Consider the following 18,838-nt stretch of genomic DNA (forward strand, 5'->3'; position numbering starts at 1 on the left):
TAGACCTACAACCTACATAGATTATGAGCGGGTTAACTCTTGTGAGAATAAATGTATCAGAAAAATACATTATAATATTCTCCAGCAACATTCTCCACCTGAATATACCTAAGTAGAAGAAACTTCATTTTCTGAAGCAAAACTACAACAGCACAACTTCTAGAATGACCGAAAGCAAGAAGGTTCTGCTTGCTCCCCAGAGGCTTCTGATAGAAGATCTTACAGAAGAAAAAGATGAGACTGCATTCCAAAACCACAGAGTCTAAAGCCTTGCAAACAAATAAGGCTTGATCATCTGGGTGAGAAAGAACAACACGGAATAGGAAAAAAAGCTCTACTTTAATTTCTGCATGGGACTTCTAAAAAGGAGAAGAAAACTTGCTTCAATTAAGAAAATATCAACACCTCAAGCTAGCGTGACTTTGATCTTACTCTTTGTCAGAGAAAAGAAATTCCATCTCTTCAAAGCTTCAACCAAGTAGAACGAAGTTATTAAGGAGCAAGAAAACTTAAATAAGAGCTCTTTAGAGAGACCAAGGGCAAACTGTCAGGTATAATATTTTAATTGATTGCCTACATCAGGGAAATTAAAATAATAATATATCTGTATTGGTACAACAGTAGTCATATATATTCCTCTGAGAACTGAGTGACATAAATTATGCAAAATTTCATAGTAGTTTCAGCCTTTACATTTCTACTTTACCTTTTAGACTTTAAGAGTCTTTTTTCCCCTCTTTTTTTAACAATATAATTTATTACCACTTAACACTTACAATATTAAAAAGTATTTTATTAAATTATATCATTGACTTTTGAAATTGTACTTAATATTAATTTACAGCATTAGACTGACAGCCACAGAAACTCAGATCCTACACAGGTCCCCAAAACAAATTACTGCCCAGCCAGAAGCACTGGGAGGTTTTTCAAACCAACTGTGAAACACATCTCATCCCTAACCCAGAAGCAACCTTCCATTGCCATACCCCTTAGTACTGACCTCCCCTAAAGGTGCTGGCAAGGGGTGGCACAGGTGCCTCCTGCAAGTGTTGGGGCAGGTGTTACCTAGCGCTGACTGTGATGATCCCCTACCAAATCACAGGGTAGACTTCCCAAGTGACAATAATTTTCAGTCACTACCGGTGGCTGGGCACTACGCAGTAGAACTCAGAGGCCCTGAACAACTGCAGACTTTTCCATCTTCTGAAAGAGACAAAAATCTTTAAATAACCCCCCCATGAAAACATTAAAAAACTCAGATGAGAAAAGGTGTGGCAAGCATGAGGTAAAAATAACAGGATGTTTAAATCATTATAAGCTAGATATAAGTAGTCAATCCATGTGGTAAGCCTACTTTTGCCATCTGCCTGGCCATCAAGATCAGGTCAGGAAACCAGCAGCAGTTTACAGATTTCAATTATCAGCTGTCAATTATCAGCTGTCTCCTCCCAGCCATTCAAACAGCAAGGGCTGTAGCAAAGGCTAACAGCAAAGGATGAATTTGGTTAATAAATAAGTCTATCAATCTAATGGCATCTATAACAAAGGGCATCTATATCTTAAAGGATTAAATTTAAGATGAGGAACTTCACTAACGTGTGTTCATGTCTGAGCCAACAGAGCCAGACTGTGCCACACGTGCTTGGGTTCCTGGTGCCTCAACTGTCATATTTACATACAACATCTTTCATGTGTACAACCTGGAGTCAATACAAAGTTAATAAATCCAAAGAAATCTCCAAGATAAGCAAGTTCAGAGTCAGAACTTGGCATTTTTTCATGACAGCTGTTTGTCTTAAGATGGGACAGCACACTGTTCTCAGCTGTTTTTTCAGATGCCTCTGCCCTCTCTCCTGTTATTAAGGATTTGTATTTATTTTTATTTACTCTTCTGAATTCTGCAGTGGTATCTTACTGGACACGCATAATTACTGACTTGTATCACTGTTAGGTTAACAACACCGTGATGCATATTAAACAAAAGGAAGGTCTTTATTTTGCCATTTTAAATGCTTGTTTGCAACTTATTTGGAAACATCTTGGTAAGGCAATGAGATAAGTAAAAGAGGAAGACATCAATGATTCATTGGGAAGGCTCAGGGTCAGATTATTGAACAGAATCAGATGATTGAAAATATTTGCCACAGACAACTGAAGCAAAAAATGCATGATTTCTTGCTTTGTGAAATCATAGTTTTGACTTTCATATCATTAAAACCTTCTTGTAGACAAACTAACACTTATGGACTTAGTCGTTCCATAAGCTAATCAGCACCTAAGATCTTTTTCATCTGACTTCGAATGGCATTTTAACAATTTAATATCAGCTCACACTGAAAAACTGATTGGCAGAAACAGGTGACAATAGCAACGAATTCTAGTCTGTGTGGGACCACTACTATGCTCTTAAATACAAAAGGAAAATATTACTTCCTGCAACTCTTGCTTTTGGATTTGAGGAAAAGCCCAAGCAAAGATGTTTTACATGGAATCCAGTTTCATTTCCCTTCCCTTGCTGATAGTCTGCACCTGGATCTAATGAATGAAAACTCACTTCCCCAGGATATGGCCTAAATCAGTATGCAATTACCATTACAAATGAATGTATTCTGAACCTTAAATATGCACAAACAGTATTCTTCTGAACAGGAAGATCTAGTAAGCACAGTGGTTCATACAACATCCAACCTACCAGAGAAAAGGCTCGGTATAGCTACATAATGTAAAACATAAATATTCCATCTAAAAGGGCCTTGATTTGACTATTAAACTGTTCTGTTAGTCTTGAGAAAATAATGCACGTATTGCAGGTTATTATTCTGCATTTTGAGGAAGGTCTTCCAGGTGTACTGGAAAGAGGCATTATAGAATTTACACTGGTACTCTTCTGCAGACCACAATATACTAATGCAGGATTTTTAGTGGAACAAAAGGACTTGATTATAAGGAGTATATAAGTATAATGATGAAAAGCATCAGCCTGTCCTTTCCTCTGATGTTGATGACAAACAGCTCTTGATGATACTGGTATTAACAAAACTCAGTGAAGGAGACCCCTTTGGCATCTACTTTCAGTATTTACTATCATGCTATCATCACGACAGGAAAAATGGTACCAAGATATTTACATGGAAGTTTTAAATTGAGTTACTTTGCAACAGTAAATAAGAATGTCTATTCTCTATTTTATAGCTGATGAAAACAATGCACAGAACCATTGCGTGACATATAGAGGAATGCAACTTATGACTTACTAAGGAAGGGTATCTTGACATAAAGGTAAGATTCTTTACATTTTGATGCTATCTATGTCTGGTAGATTGTGATGCTACCTATATGCTTTATATTATACAGATACTGTCAATTAAAGTATAATTGTATTTTTTATCATTATGCCCCCTACATACATGCTATGCTTCAAGTCATTATCACATTCACTAAAACACAGCGGTACTGTATCCCATGTCAGCATTTAAATAAGTATAAGGATATATAACAATACAATTAACAGAAGTATTCCCAATGAATGGGGCCTTGAAAAACAAAGAGAAGCCTTGATGGGAATGATTCTGCAATCACTAGGGCTTTTCATCGTTCTTTTTTAAAGAGAATTGACAAGCGTGATGGAAGGACAAAGGGAGAAAAACTACAATTTTTAAGCTTCATTTTTATTCAAGACATAGCACAAGGACATCCAGAGGCAGCCTCGGAAACACGAGATACAGTCAGAAATGAAGCTTGATTTAGTAGCTGAATCCATTTATTCTTTTTGAGTTTCTGCATAGCACCTGACACGCAGGCCTCTCACCTGACTCATGTCTTTCAGGACTTTACAATTAAAAATAGCATGTCCATCTGAACATGAGAGCACCCCAAAAGAAAAAAAAAAAACACCAAACCGTAAGTTAGTATCTTATGTTAAAACTTGCATATTTCTGCTCAGGCAGCAAATACCTCTGCATATTTATTTACCTTGGACAAGATGAAAGGTCACCCATTATGTGCATAATAAGCTAATCTCAATTGTAATTACACTGCAGAAAAAAACCCTTCGTTTGAAGGTTAACTAGATTCAAAATAAGCCAGTTCTCATCAGGGTGTTGCATTTATTTCAATTAAGTCAATCAACTTAACAAGGATTTAATTAAAAACAAGTTAGCAAGTCAGAAGAAGTATTTGAAATGCAATTAATAAATATTTTAAATAAGCAAGATGTAGCTAATTCAAATATATGATTATAAATGCACTAGCCTATTATTTATTTGCAGACATTTGCTACTGGTCAACAACAAAAAGCACTTTATCCTGGGAATCCTGGCATGCAGCTCATCCTTGCAAACACAGTGCCCAGGAGGTGTAATATTGAGCTTTCAAGGAATTAGGTAGAGATGAGTACCTATTTCCGTTTGTTTTACCAGAGGGAGAACCCAAGATCTGTCCACACTTTCTTTGCTCTATTTCACTTACTGCTCTTAGTACAAAATAGCTGTTCAAGGCAGTTAAATAAAATATAAAGTGGCATTTCACCAAACCAACATGTTTTGTTAGTTGTGTAGTTTCTTTCCTCTTCAAGCACTTTGTGAGCTGGCAGAATGGCGAGCAAAGCACTAACAAACAAAACCACACAACCGTCAATATGAAGAGGCTAGTGCTCATGACTGCCATGCAATTTCCCAAAAAGCATCAGTAATTTACATCAGACGTGTTCCCATTCTGTGCCTTTCCATTGTCTTTTGAACAACTGTGCACCTCGTCCCTGGCTTTGGAGTCTAACAACAATGCTCAGACCTCAGCTGCCCACAGTGTCCTTCAGTTTCCCAGAGATCTCTAGCCTATGCAATACCATTATATTCTTCCCCTTTTTCCTGACATTCCTGGAGGGGAAAAAAAAAAGGACCTGCTGCTCCCAAAACCCCCAAACAAGATTCCTGTTCTCCGTAAGCCATCATTAAAAACACTTTATTCTTCTGTCACCACCCAAGACCAATTTAATTATAATACAACCGATGTAAACATAGTTCAAGTAAACATACCTTTAATTAAGAACATATATATACCCAAATGACACTTTTTGTCTACCTCCATTGTTTACAACTGACTGAGCACATTTTCTTTCATGTATCTGACACATTGAGAGCAGAAGCACAAATATTAAGACAAGAATGATCAAAAGTGTCAGCTCCTTTTGGGCAACCAAATTTGAGAAGCCTATTCCTGATCTTTCAGATTACTTAATGTTTTATTGCACTTTGCACCTTCAGACCACAGTTCCTATTAAACTGGCCCCAGCTACAGCTATAAGTGTTACAAACTTAAGTAAATTAACCCTTTTCTGTTGTGAAGCCCTCAGAAAATAAGCAACACAGAGTGAGGAGTTATGCTTGAGAATTTTTATATCTACCTGATTTTCTCAGCATCTTGGAAGAATTCCGGGACAAGGCAAAGCTGAAACCCAATTAGCCATGTCAAAAACACAGTCCTCTTTGAGTCCTCTACTTTAATCACTGAGTTGCCCCCTCTATATACAGACCTAAAGCAAATCCATCTCATACACTGAGATGTAAGGAGGGAGGAGGGCCTCTTTAAGCATATAATTAACCAGATGCATCATAATGTGTAAAGATGCTAACTTAATCCCATGGTTCAGCTGTATGCCCAGCATTCCTAACTTGCAAGCACTTGACTGTGGGTTTCACAGCTACTTGTCAGAAAGGATGGATTATTGACTTGGATAATGAGTTCAAGTCTAGTGAAGGATATTGAACAGGCACTCTGCAGTCCTGTTCTTAACAACTTTTACCTTTTTTTTTTTTTTTTTGTTTTGTTTTTTAACCTCCCCAATTTGTGCACCCATGCCCCTACCTGTAATTTTGTCCGGTTCCATTTTATCACCAACTTCTCTCAAGGTTTAGTGAAACAACTTAATCCATTTCTTCAGAGAATAAGTGGATGGGAAGTGATGTGTTCTTTGAGAGTTCTAAAATTTTCAAATTACTCACCCCAAGTAGGTGATCTGAAGCAGAGAGAGAGCAAGAACAGGATTATTTTATGATACTGATATTGCACCATCCAGGTGACAACCTGCAGAGAGCAAGACCTCTCTACAGCTAATACCAGAGAACTGTTTCTTACCCCTTTTCACCCAAGCTGTCGTAAATTGGCAAACACAAGTTATTCTTTAAGCCTTCCTATTTCAGCTTTACTGAAGATACTTTGTTGGAAGTATTTAGAAAAAAAAGCTATGTTGAATTGCAACAAATGACATGTATGTATTAAAAAACTTCCAAGTTATATATGGTGATCCTCTAGACTAAAAAAACAGAGTAAGTTTTGTGAGTGTTGGTATCAGTTTGCACCAAAACCATTACAGTGTGCAGTGAACCTTTCAAGGACTTCAACATTCTTCCAGAAAAGTGCATCTTAGTATCAACTGCATCATAATGGTGATTCCTGTAAGAAAATGTTTTTCTGTTTTGTCAACTGCATGTATTTTGTCTGGTTTATTAATAAGTCCATGTGCCCAGGACACTTTGGAGTTTATCAAAGAGAAGGATGAAAACAATTGTACATGTTTTGTCAAAAATACTGGCAAATAAATTACTGACATCTCCACATACACCTGGCTACCTGGGCTCCTCTATTCCCCCTTCTGACCCATCAAAGCAGAACAAAACAAACCAAATGGAGGATCCAATACTATTGTGCTATACAGACAGAATTCTGCTATTCCTAAGAAGAAAAACAGAACACTGAACACCTCCTATTCTATCCCCAAACTTAATCATCTGGATAGAGCTGGTATTTTGTTTGATTTCTTCCATGTCTTGTAGAGAAAGGAACATATTGCTCTGAATAAGACAGACACAAAGCAATCAAAGATGTTTGCGTGCGGTACAGAATGTGATTATTTTTCCTTTTACCTCTTTGACTCTATAGCTGACCACCGTATTTTGCTTTATGAAGCAGCACTGGAAAAAAAGCCTCATTCTTCAGCTGAGAGAATATGCGCTAGACTGTGAGCCAGTTTCCCTCTCATGTCAGATAACGGTCAAAACCACAATGCAATGCAGAGTATTTCTAATACAACTATTTGCACAGTGAATGATGCAGTAGTTCTGATTATCTATGACAGTCACCAAATTTCCACAAGAATACTGTATGAGATTTAAACTAGCTTTTTTGTGTCTTCTCTCAGACTCCATGCAGATGTCATCCCTTCTCCTATTTTGAAGCAACTTGAAGAAATGGTGAATAATGAGCAGCTCTGGCTACTGAACCCATTCTGGTTTAGTGTTCCCCTTACTCCCAACTGCCAAACATAGTTAAAACAGATGCTATAAAATGGAAGCTTTGCTTCTCATTCAGAGGTAATTATAAACATCTCTAGTACCATGTTATTGAGAGTCCTCAACATTCACATGCCGAACAGCCTTGGAAGCTCTCTGAAGTGCAGCATATTTTTAGCTAACCTAATGTCCTGCTTATTCTGCTGAAGAAAAATAGCAGAGTTTGTTTTAAGGATGTTATGTCTTTTCCCTAAATCTGCAGCTCATCAGTCTGTTTCCAGAAAGGCATAAATACCAGATTTAAACTGGTAAAACTGTTTAAGTTAAATGCTATCAGGTAATAGGGGGACTTTTAGGACAGGGTGGGAATATTTTCTTCTTAGGAACCCCTTAGAAAATAGAGTCCTAACAAAATTAAAGACATTTTTCTGCAAAAGGATGACAAACAAAATCAGAGAAGGGATATTAAGACGTCTGGCTGAATCTTTTGCTCTGACGAAGAATGCATATATAGACCATCTCTGAAAATGTTTTTTCTAATCTGATTTTTAAAACCTTCAGTAAGGAAGATTGCAGAGATAGCCTGCCCTCTTTCTAGTAATACCTTATGCAATGACAGATGTTGACTGCCCTCCCCAGTTAATTAATTTTATAAAAATTAAATTTTAAATAAAACGTTTCCCCATAGATACATTCATAGATCTCTAACAAATGTTCCTACCATCCAAAACACTTACTTCAACCACTGCTTAAAGTGCAGTATCCCCAGCTAGACACAGTAGTACATCTGAGACCTGAGTGACATTTATTTAGTTGTGTAGACCAATTACCTCCCCATATTTCACAGAAGAGTTACACTGGCCTTTTTTTAAACTGCATCACTGCCAGATTTCCATTCAGCTTGAGGTCCAAATAGACCCTGTTATTCCAGCTGCACAGTTAGTCATTCCTCATGATGCATTTGTGAATCTCATGTTTCCTGAGAGCAGCTCTTCATGCTTGCATTAAATTTGAATCAAGTTTAATCTCATTGCCGTTATGATACACATATCAACTCCTTTGCCAAGAACCACACTGTATCTCCCAGCTGCCCCACTGATGTGCTGTGGTGTCTGGGAGAGGGGCTGCCCTCCGTGTTTTCCACAGATGGCTATGGAGTACTGAAGCCTCTGTACTTGACAGACTGCAGAAATATTCCTTTCAGATTACCGTGTCAAATAAACCATCCTAACTGAGCAAAAGCAATACTGCTCCAATATCTGTGTTTAGCTATTGAAGCTGACTAAATATGAAGGAAAACACTACAGCACTTCAAGGGAGGCAGTAAGAGCTGCAGACTGACTGGAAGCATTGTGTCTTCTATGCAAAATTTATTTCCAGGGTTTCCCCAGTAGCAGGAGCACTCACAAAGGGCTGTATAGGCAGCTCATGTTTGGACCCCAAGCCCCACTAGACACAAAGGCTAACAGAAAAATTTAAAAATACTTTTAGTTTCAGGTGAAAAGGTGAATAAAAAAAAGATCAGCTAAGTAATTTAAAATAAAATTGCTACTCAAAAGGAAAGAAAAATATATTAATCAACCATTCCCTCACTACTTCTCATTCTCACTTAGACTCAAAATGAGAAGTATGCCACTGACAGGTACACCATAACTATCCATTATATCTGACACTGAGATAATTTACTGTATATTAAAAAGAACAGTTCTGGCACTTGTATACAGTGGTGTCAACCTTAATTGCTAAGATGCACTGAACAGCTCTCCTAAACACAGCAATAATTTACATTTTAAAAACAAATCAAAGACACAAACAGGTGGAAGCACTCCATTGTGCCATATGAGACCCTCGTTCCTACAGCTGTGAGCCAGAACGAGTGCACATATCAGCTTGGGAGCAAAAGGAAACAAGTGCAGTGCTAAATCCTCAGAGTCCAGAAAAAACGGTACCACAGACTTTACTCCAAAATAGTGAAACAACATGCTTTGAAATGAAGGATTTTTACAGGCTAAAAATTGGCATGTACAAATAACCCACAGTTTACTACATGATACCCTCACAAACTGGGAAGACATGGTCTAAAGCAAACCACACTAAAACAGGCTTACAGCTGTTGACAACAAGATCTAATCACTGGCAAATGCAAGGATCACTTGGGTAAAGTTCGCAAGAGCCAATGTCCACTATGGTGCTATCTTATTTTTTTTTATTAGTGAGTTAGATAATGGAACAGGGAATGTGTTTTATTAAATTCAGAGATCACACTAAACTTGGAGGGATTACAAGCATGTTAGAGGCCATGATTACAATTCAAAAGGCACTCAGGAAAACAGAGAAACTGTCCAAAAGATGCAGCTCTTTTACAAATGTGTACAACACACTGTAGTAAAACAGACATGCTCATTTGCACAAATTCAGGACAGAGATTCAGCAAAGGTTTGACTGCCAGAGATTCCACAAAACAGGACCTGATGGCTACAATTTGTCACAAAATGAATGTACATCAACTGTTGTCACACTCTTATATAACAAAAATCCAATCAGTCATCCTGCTGGGATGCATGATAAAGCTTCTACATATGATACAAACTAACTTTATGTTCTCCTACTGATATCTTGAGACACACTAGCAGTCTCTTCCTGGAAACGTCCATGGGAAGTCCCATGAGGCAGGGGTTGTGCTGACCTTAGTTGGACAGTAAAGGAAACTGCCTGGAATTGATCAAAAGCTTCAGCTGATCAAGTTCCATTAGGCAATCCTTGCAACTCTTGGCAAGATACCTGTTATATCATAGCTAAGTGGTAAAATTGGGAAAAATGTATCTGAAAAGCATAAACAGCTAACCTGTCCACTCTTAGATTGGATAAGTCACCCTACAGGAACTCTGTGGCTTACACCCTTGGTGGAAAAAGGTTTGGACTAAAAGAATAAAGAGAAGAGGTTGACCCTTTCTTCTTGGGGGGTGGGGGTGGGAAGGCAGGCTCCAGGTGGATTGATCAATATTACTGTATCCTTTCTAAAAGAACTGAAACCCTATAGGGTTTTCAAAGAAATGTGGCTGGGGAGAAGAGAACAGCAAGAGTGGAAATGAACAGATGGGAGATAAACGGGATACGGCAGACTGGCTGACGGAGCAAAGCAGCAGACAGAGCAAGCAAGAATAACTGGCAGAGAAGGCAGCTAGTGGGAGCAGTCAGCAGTGGTCTTGGCTGGCAGGGAATGGCTGGAAGTGAATGGTGTGAACATCAAGGTCAAAAGCATTGCTCCAGCAAGGTGTCCCAGTGCAACCAATAAATTGCAATCCACTGGGCTAAACAAAAGAGCCTCAATACCTGTTTCAGCAGCAAGATAAAACTTGCCTTTAGATGGACTCTTCTTACCAAGCTTCGTTCAAACTGATTTATCTCACAGACTCTGGTGGCTGTAGTTCAGTATCAAGGTAATCAGCTATCGCACCTCTTTGATCATGCTGCACTGCAATGAAGTGGCTGGTGCCTGTGGTATACATGGAGCACAGTGTTGGTTTGTGCATGAGTGCTGCACCTCAGATGCCCAGAATGATCTATCTGTGAAGGGAACAACTGTGCAGGGCAAAAGCTGGTGGTGTCTCTCATGCTGGGCTTTGAGGGAAATTGTCATTGCACATGCAATAAAGAGGAGGAGGTTTACAGGTGTGCCAGCATAAATCAGGCACGGTCTGGAAAGAGATCCTGATAAACAGTCTGAAAAACTGGTAGATGCCTATAAGCAAGGAACTGCCTCAGCAGTCTCATCAATGTTTCACAGACAAACCAAAGCAGCACTAAAATGTGTTGTAATTCAAATGTGACTCAAGGCTGAATGCATGAATGTTTGTGATGTTCTGGTGCAGACTCAGACTGGAACTCACTTGGGATGTTTTGTAGTATGGAGTTCTGCAATGCAGTCCTATTCCCTGTTTTATTACAGTCTCTTTGTGAATGACCATATTCAACTCACACAAACTGACTTTAATCCATATAATTTAACGAACATCATACTGCCATCACATCGTAGTTTATTGACACTTCCTATTGGTATGCTGTGTCATGACTAATATCTGCCTCAGAATAGGTGTTTTCTCTTTGGAAAGTAATAGTTTTGGGAATTTCTGGTTTTAATTTAAAGGGTAAATTAAGTTAGTTGTGTTCTTACTGCTCTTTTGAAGGCAGGTCCTTCTCCTGCTTGGAGAAAAAGGCGGTGAGGCTTATGTTGCTCACTTCAAACACAAAGTAAAACTTCATAAAGAAAAAAACAGCTTCTACAAAAGTTTTGTCTCCTGCATGGACAGGGCTTTGTTTGTTTGTTTGAAGGAGAATGCGAACAAAAAGAAGGGTAAATGTGGCAGCATAGGTTTACTCTGAAAAAAAAAAATCGCAATTTACAAAGAGGTTCAGAAACACTTGATTAGCAGAGAGTAAAATTAAGCAAGAAGCTATACTTCCAGATGTCACAGCTAAAACCACCTGGCTGGCATCTCTAAATCTTCTAATTATTATCCAGCAAAACGAGGTAGCGAATATTGCTTTCTCTTATATTCATATAGGCTTAGATGTAATTGTCCTTGATGTATTCTTAAAAGTTGTTATCAGAGATTTCTATGCCATCTGTACATCAATAACTAGGTTTTTTTGTTTGTTGTTTGAAGAGAATGAAACAGCATAGGACTGTCCAAGACTTTAGATCTGTTTTTATGGAACCAAGAAAAAGGGGATGGTAGGTGCAAGACCCCTGACATTGTTTTCAAACAGGTGAATAGTATTTACATGACATTTAGACCTGCTGGCATAGACTTAAATTGTGCAATGAATTATATGGGAATACAATCTATAGAAATGAAATAAAAATCCCAGCCCAGAATATATTTATCTATAGAATCAAAATAACTTAGTTAAAGAAAAAAACATCTTGTAGCAAATTTTTACAAGGAGTTATGCATCCTTTTTTTTAAAATTAAATATAAATTATTGATGAATAGTACCTAAATACCTGGTAAAACTACCCCTACACAAATCCCAATGTTTTTTATTAGGAAAAAACCTTCCAAACCTAAGCCTTTCAACTTGCTACTTTTTTCCAAATCAGTCCATTATTCAGGTTTACTTTTCACAGGCTGCAACTTCTAAGGTGTTTTTTGCCCACAGTCCTTTCTTCTAGAAACTGAGCTTACGTGTATGAGTGGGCAGCTCTCACCACTGATGCCAGCAGGTTTCTCAGAACAGAACCTGTAGAAGTTTCTTGAAGCAAGTGAAGGAGAGAATCACATAATTATTAGCTACAAGGATGCTCAAAGAAAAAGGAGGCCTAGGCTTCTGTTTTTGCAGCTATTTCCAGATACATCTTCTGACTTAAGGATAGGAAATAACCCTATATTTAAGTTCATATGTGACATGTAATTAAGTTGTAAACAGATGAAAAAAACCCCAGTATTTCCCTACAAATGAGAAACTGCACTAAAAGTGTTTTTATTTTTTTTAAAGTATCAGGCCTAAACATTTCCTCAGGAATTAATACCTGGAAGAGTTGAAAAAAGAAAAAAGCCTTTTGAAATGAGATGAAGTACAAAACTCATATACTTGGATCCCCTCCTGAAGTCAACAATTCCCAAAAGGTTTTCTTAGGAAAACAGATTTGCCTACTTGCATGTGCATGCTTGAATTTTATGGGTATTTACATTTTCCTTCACTTCTTGTTATCCTTATTATGATTATTATACAATTATGGAAGCGCATGATCATTCAATAGGGAAATAATGAAAATGGCTTTAGTAAAAGTTTGCTAACTACAAGGGAACTACACAATGATGCTTGAATTTTTTCCAAGTCTTTCTTTGGAAGAAAATATGGATTCAACAGACTTAAAATGCTCTATGAAAATGAATGGATGTTGTTGAACGTAGATGCAAAATCTAGGTAAGATCAAAGTATTTCTATGTAAAAGCATCAAAGCAAACAACAAAGACTCTGTTATTTTGACTTTGCATTACAAGGTTGAGTCAAGAACATTCAAGCCAAATGCTGCCTCTTTATCTGGCTTCACTGGAGATACCAATACCCAGAATCATTAATACCAGGACAACAGAAATTTCCACTAACCCTCAAAACCAAAATATGTATCAGCATTCTATTAATTGTGATTTCTATGTCAAATACATGGCATAAATTACCGACTTTGTCTCAGTTTTACTGAGAACTACAAGAACTATCCATCATAAATGCTTTTTCCACTGCTGGCTGTAATACTAATTTGCAGGAGTAATCCCAGACACTTCAACTCTGGAATTGAACTCTAACAACAAATTGAACTGGTAAAGTATGTTTCACAGCTGAAGCTTTTAATTACAAGTACTTGTTCAGTCTTGTTAATTATATTTCACCCTGTCCCTCAACAGACAGGAAAAGAAGGGAAAGAAAAAAGGCAGCAGGGACCAAAAGCAGAACCACAGCGTTCCAAATTCTTATGCTGACACATTTTTTCACAATTCATTTTTAACCAACAGGTTCTGCACATTCTTTCTAAGCTTCCAGCCATATATAGAGCAAAGCAAACTACTGGGGTCAGCAAAAGAAACCTAGGATATAATTTTTCAAAACCATCACAGTCATATGTTTAGCTGTACATGTTAATAGTCAGAGAGATGATGGAAAAATATTTTGCAATAAAACTTGTAGATAATGCCAAGAGTAACTACATGAATTTAAAATGACTATTCCAGTCCCTGATGATTCTACCCACCTGAGTGCAGAGGATTACATGGACCTCAAGGTCCCGCTTCTCCCTCAAAGTAGCCTCCTTCTCCAAGGCTCTGAAAACAGCTATACAGAGGCTGCATAGAAGCACTGAAGTCAACACTGCAGTTGAAAGTTGTCCCTCAAAACTTCAAAGGCAAAACCCTCTAACTTGCCACTGCACAGAGAGGACAAACTACCAGCTCATCACTGGTAACTTCCTACAAGACCATGGTCAAAATACAGCAGCATTTGAGGCTTTTTCCTTAGAAAAGCACATTCACTTACATATTTATCATCACCTCACAGCCACCGATCCACTAGAAAAAAACCCCTCATTTAAGAATGCATTAATAATAAAACAAGAACTAAATCTACAGCAGCTGTGACAGTTATAACTTTACTCATAATGAAGCAGGTGCCGGCAAGAAGGTACTGCTCAAAGTCCAGGCAAATCAAATGTCATCTTATTCACAGAAACTCCTACTTGCAATTCATCTGCAATCATCATGCTGAAATAAACCCACCTATAAAAAAAACAACCACCCCAAACACTTTGATCATTTTAAATTTACTTTTAATGAAACCAAGTTGCTCAAAGCCCCATCCAGCCTGGCCTTGAACACTTCCAGGGATGGGGCATCCATGGCTTCTCTGGGCAACTTGGTCCAGTGTCTCACCACCCTCACGGTAAGAATTTCTTCCTAATATCTAACCTAAATCTATCCTCTTTCTGTTTAAAGCCATACCCCCTTGTTCTGTCACTACAGGCCCTTGTAAGAAGTCCCTTTTCCAGCTTTAGGTACAGGGAGGCTGCTATAAGGTCTTCCTGGAGCTCTCTCTCCTCCAGTTGGAACAACCCCAATTCTCTCAGCCTGTCTTCATAGAAGAGGCGCTCCAGCCCTCCAAACATCTTTGTGGCCCTTCTCTGGACTCACTCCAACAGCTCCATGTCTTTCTTATGCTGGGGGCTCCTGAATGCAGTACTCCAGGTGCAGTCTTACAAGAGCAGAGTAGAGGGGGAGAATCACTTCTCTTGACCTGCTGGTTATGGCTTTGATGCAGCCCAGGATATGGTTGGCTATCTGGACTGCAAGCTCATATGCCTATGTTGAACTTCTCATCCAGCAACATCCACAGTCCTTCTCCTCAGGGCTGCTCTCAATGCATTCTCTGCCGTGCTTATTTGTGCTAACTGACCCAACCCAGGTGCAGGACCTTACACTTGGCCTTGTTGAACTTCATGAGGTTTGCATAGGCTCACCTCTCAAGCCTGTCCAGGTCCCTCTGGATGGCATCTCTTCCCTCCAGCATGTTAACCTCTAATGGGTTTGTGTGGCAAGGATTTGGTAGGGTGGGGAGCTACTGTGGTGGCTTCTGTGAGAAAATGCCAGAAGCTTCCCCCATGTCTGATGGAGCCAGTGCCAGCCGGCTCCAAGACAGACCCGCCGCTGGCCAAGGCCAAGCTCATCAGCAACAGTGGTAGCACCTCTGGGAGAACATATTTAAGAAGGGGGGGAAGGGGGGGGTGGGGCAGGGGAAGCTGTGCAACAAATTGCCGTGGGAGAGACGAGTGAGACTAAGTGAGAGCAACATCCCTGCAGCCCCCCAGGTCAGGGCAGGAGGGGCTCCAGGCGCCGGAGCAGAGATTCCCCTGCAGCCCGTGGTGAAGCCCACGGTGGGGCAGGCTGTGCCCCTCAGCCCGTGGAGGGCAGTGGTGCAGCAGACATGCACCTGCAGCCCCTGGAGGACCACATGCCAGAGCAAGGGAAGAGTGTGAGGAGTCCTCCCACTGCAGAGGAAGGAGCAGCAGAAACAACGGGTGATGAACTGATCACAACCCCCATTCCCACTGTGGGGAGGAGGTAGAGAAATCAGGAGTGAAGTTAAGCCTGGGAAGAAGGGAGGGGTGGGGGGGGGGAAGGTGTTTTGAAGTTTTGGGTTTATTTCTCATTATCTTATTCTGATTTAATTGGTAATAAAGTAAACTGATTTCCCCAAGTTGAGTCTGTTTTGCCCATGACAGCAACTGGTGAGTGACCTCCCTGTTCTTATCTCAACTTATGAGCCTTTTGTTATATTTTCTCTCCCCTGTCCATTTGAGGAGGACAGTGATGAAGCAGCTTTGGTGGGCATCTAGCATCCAGCCAGTGTCAAATCACCACATGACTGTACCACACAACTTGGTGTCATCAGCAAACTTGCTGAGAGTGCACTCAATCCCACCATCTGTGTTGACAACAAAGATGTTAAACAGCGCTGGTCCCAGCACCAAGCCCTGATGAATGTCACTCACCACTGGTCTCCACCTGGACATAGAGTGGCTGACTGTAAGCCTTTGAGTGCAACCATTCAGCCAATTCCTTATCCCCCAATGGATCCATCCATCAAATCCATGTCTCTCCAGTTTAGAGACAAGGATGTCATATGGGACAGTGTCAAAAGCTTTGCACAAGTCCAGGTAGACTACGTCAGTTGCTCTTCCCTTATCTATCAATGCTGTAACCCCGTTGTAGAAGGTCACAAAACTTGTCAGGCACAATTTGCCCTTAGTGAAGCCACGCTGGCTGTTAGCAAACGCTTCCTTATTTTTCGTGTGCCTTAGCGTATTTTCCAGGAGGATCTGCTCCATGATCTTGCTGGGCACAGAGGTGAGACTGACTGGCCCATAGTCCCCTGGGTCTTCCTGTTTTTATCGTTTTTAAAAGTGGGGGCTATGTTTCCCCTTTTCCAGTCAGTGGGAACTTCACTGGACTGCCACAACTTCTCAAATATAATGGATAGTGGCTTAGCCACTTCATCTGCCTGAGTTTCCTCGGGACCTACAGATGCATCTCATCAGGTCCCATGAAATTCTGCACCTTCAGGTTCCTTAGATGGTCTCACACCTGATCTTGTCCTACGGTAGTCGGTTCTTCATTCTCCCAGTCCCTGCCTTTGCCTTCTGCGATGTGGGCGGTGTGGCTGGAGCACTTGCTGGTGAAGACTGAAGCAAAGAAGTCAGACTTTTCCATGTCCTGGGTAACCAGATCTCCTGCTTCCTTCCAGAGAAGGCCCACGTTTTCCCTAGTCTTCCTTTTATCACTGACATACCAATAGAAGCTTTTTTATTGCCCCTGATGTACCTGGCCATATTTAATCTTATCAGGATTTTAGCTTTCCTAACCTGATCCGTGGCTGCTCAGTCAGTTTTGCTGTATTCCTCCCAGGTTACCCATCCTTGCTTCCACCCTCTGTAGGCTTCCTTTTGTGTTTGAGTTTGTCCAGGAGATCCTTGTTCATCCATGCAAGCCTCCTGGCATTTTTGCCTGACTTCCTCTTTGTTGGGATGCATTGCCTCTGAGCTGGAAGAAGGTCACTCTTGAATATCAAACAGCTTTCTTGGGACCCTCTTCCCTCTGGGGCTTTATCCCATGGTATTCTACCAAGCAGATCCATGAAGACGCCAAAGTCTGCTCTCCTGAAGTCCAGGGTAGCAAGCTTGCTATGCACCCTCCTCACTGCCCTAAGGATCTTGAACTTTACTCTTTCATGGTCACTGCAGCCAAGGCTGCCCTTGAGCTTCACATTCCCCACCACTCCCCCCTTGCTGATGAGAAAAAGGTCCAGCATAGCACCTCTCCTCATTTGCTCCTCTATCACTTGGAGAAGGAAGTTATTATTAACACCTTTCAGGAACCACCTGGATTGTTTATGCCCTGCTGTGTTGTCTGCTATCAGCATGGTTTAAGTCCCCCATGAGAGCCAGGGCTTGTAAATGTGAGGCTGCTCCTAGCTGTCTATAGAGGGCCTCATCCTCTCAGTCTTCCTGGTCAGGTGGCCTGTAGCAGACCCCTGTCTGTCCCTGCCCTCCTTTTAGTCCTGAACCATAACTCTTAGTCAGCTCCTCATCCATCCACAGGAGGAGCTGGTCATTGAAATAGAAGGCAATACCCCCTCCTTGTCTCCCCTGCCTGTCCTTTCTAAACAGCCTGTATCTTCTATTCCAACACTCCAGTCACAGGAGCCATCCTACCACATCTCCATGATGCCAATAAGATCATAGCCCTGCAGGCATGCACATGTCTCTAACTCGGCTTGTTTATTACCCATGCTATGTGTGTTTGCATAAAGGCATTTAAATTGGGCCCCAGATGAAGATGACTTAGGGGCTGGAGGGGCTGGGATTCCTTTGTACTGCTCTTCAGGTGCTTTCCTGCTGACTTGTAATCCTTCTCCAGGCTCTGGGCATCTATTGCTGGCACTGGCATCAAACTGGTAAGAGTGGGATGGATTGAGGTTCCCCTCCCCTGGCAATTTTAGTTTAAAATCCTCTTTACCAGCTTGGCAAGCCTATGACCCAAGATGCTCTTCCCACTCTCTGACAGACGGACCCCATCACCCTCAAGTAGACCAGGTTTCTCAAATTGAATTCCATGGCCTAAGTAGCTAAACCCCTGAATGTGGCACCAGTTCTGTAACCATTTGGTGATTTGCCAGTCAACTGGCCCTTTCAACCCCTTTTTCCTTTGACCAGAAAGAGTAATGAAAAAACTACCTGCACTCCAGAGTCCCTCGCTGTCACTCCCAGGGCTCTATAATCCTTCTTGATACTCCTCAGACTGCTCCTGCCTGTATCAGTGGTGCCCACTTGAAACAGCAGCAGCAGATAATAGTCAGTGGACTGCATGAGGCTTTGTAGTCTCTCGGTGACATCCCTAGTAAAAGCCCCTGGTAAGCAGCACGCCTCCCTAGAGAGAACATCAGGTCTGCAAATGGGTGACTCTGTACCTCTCAGAAGAGAGTCACCTACTGCTGTCACC

Source organism: Falco punctatus (assembly GCF_963210335.1).
Source record: "Falco punctatus genome assembly, chromosome: 3".
Classification (NCBI taxonomy): domain Eukaryota; kingdom Metazoa; phylum Chordata; class Aves; order Falconiformes; family Falconidae; genus Falco; species Falco punctatus.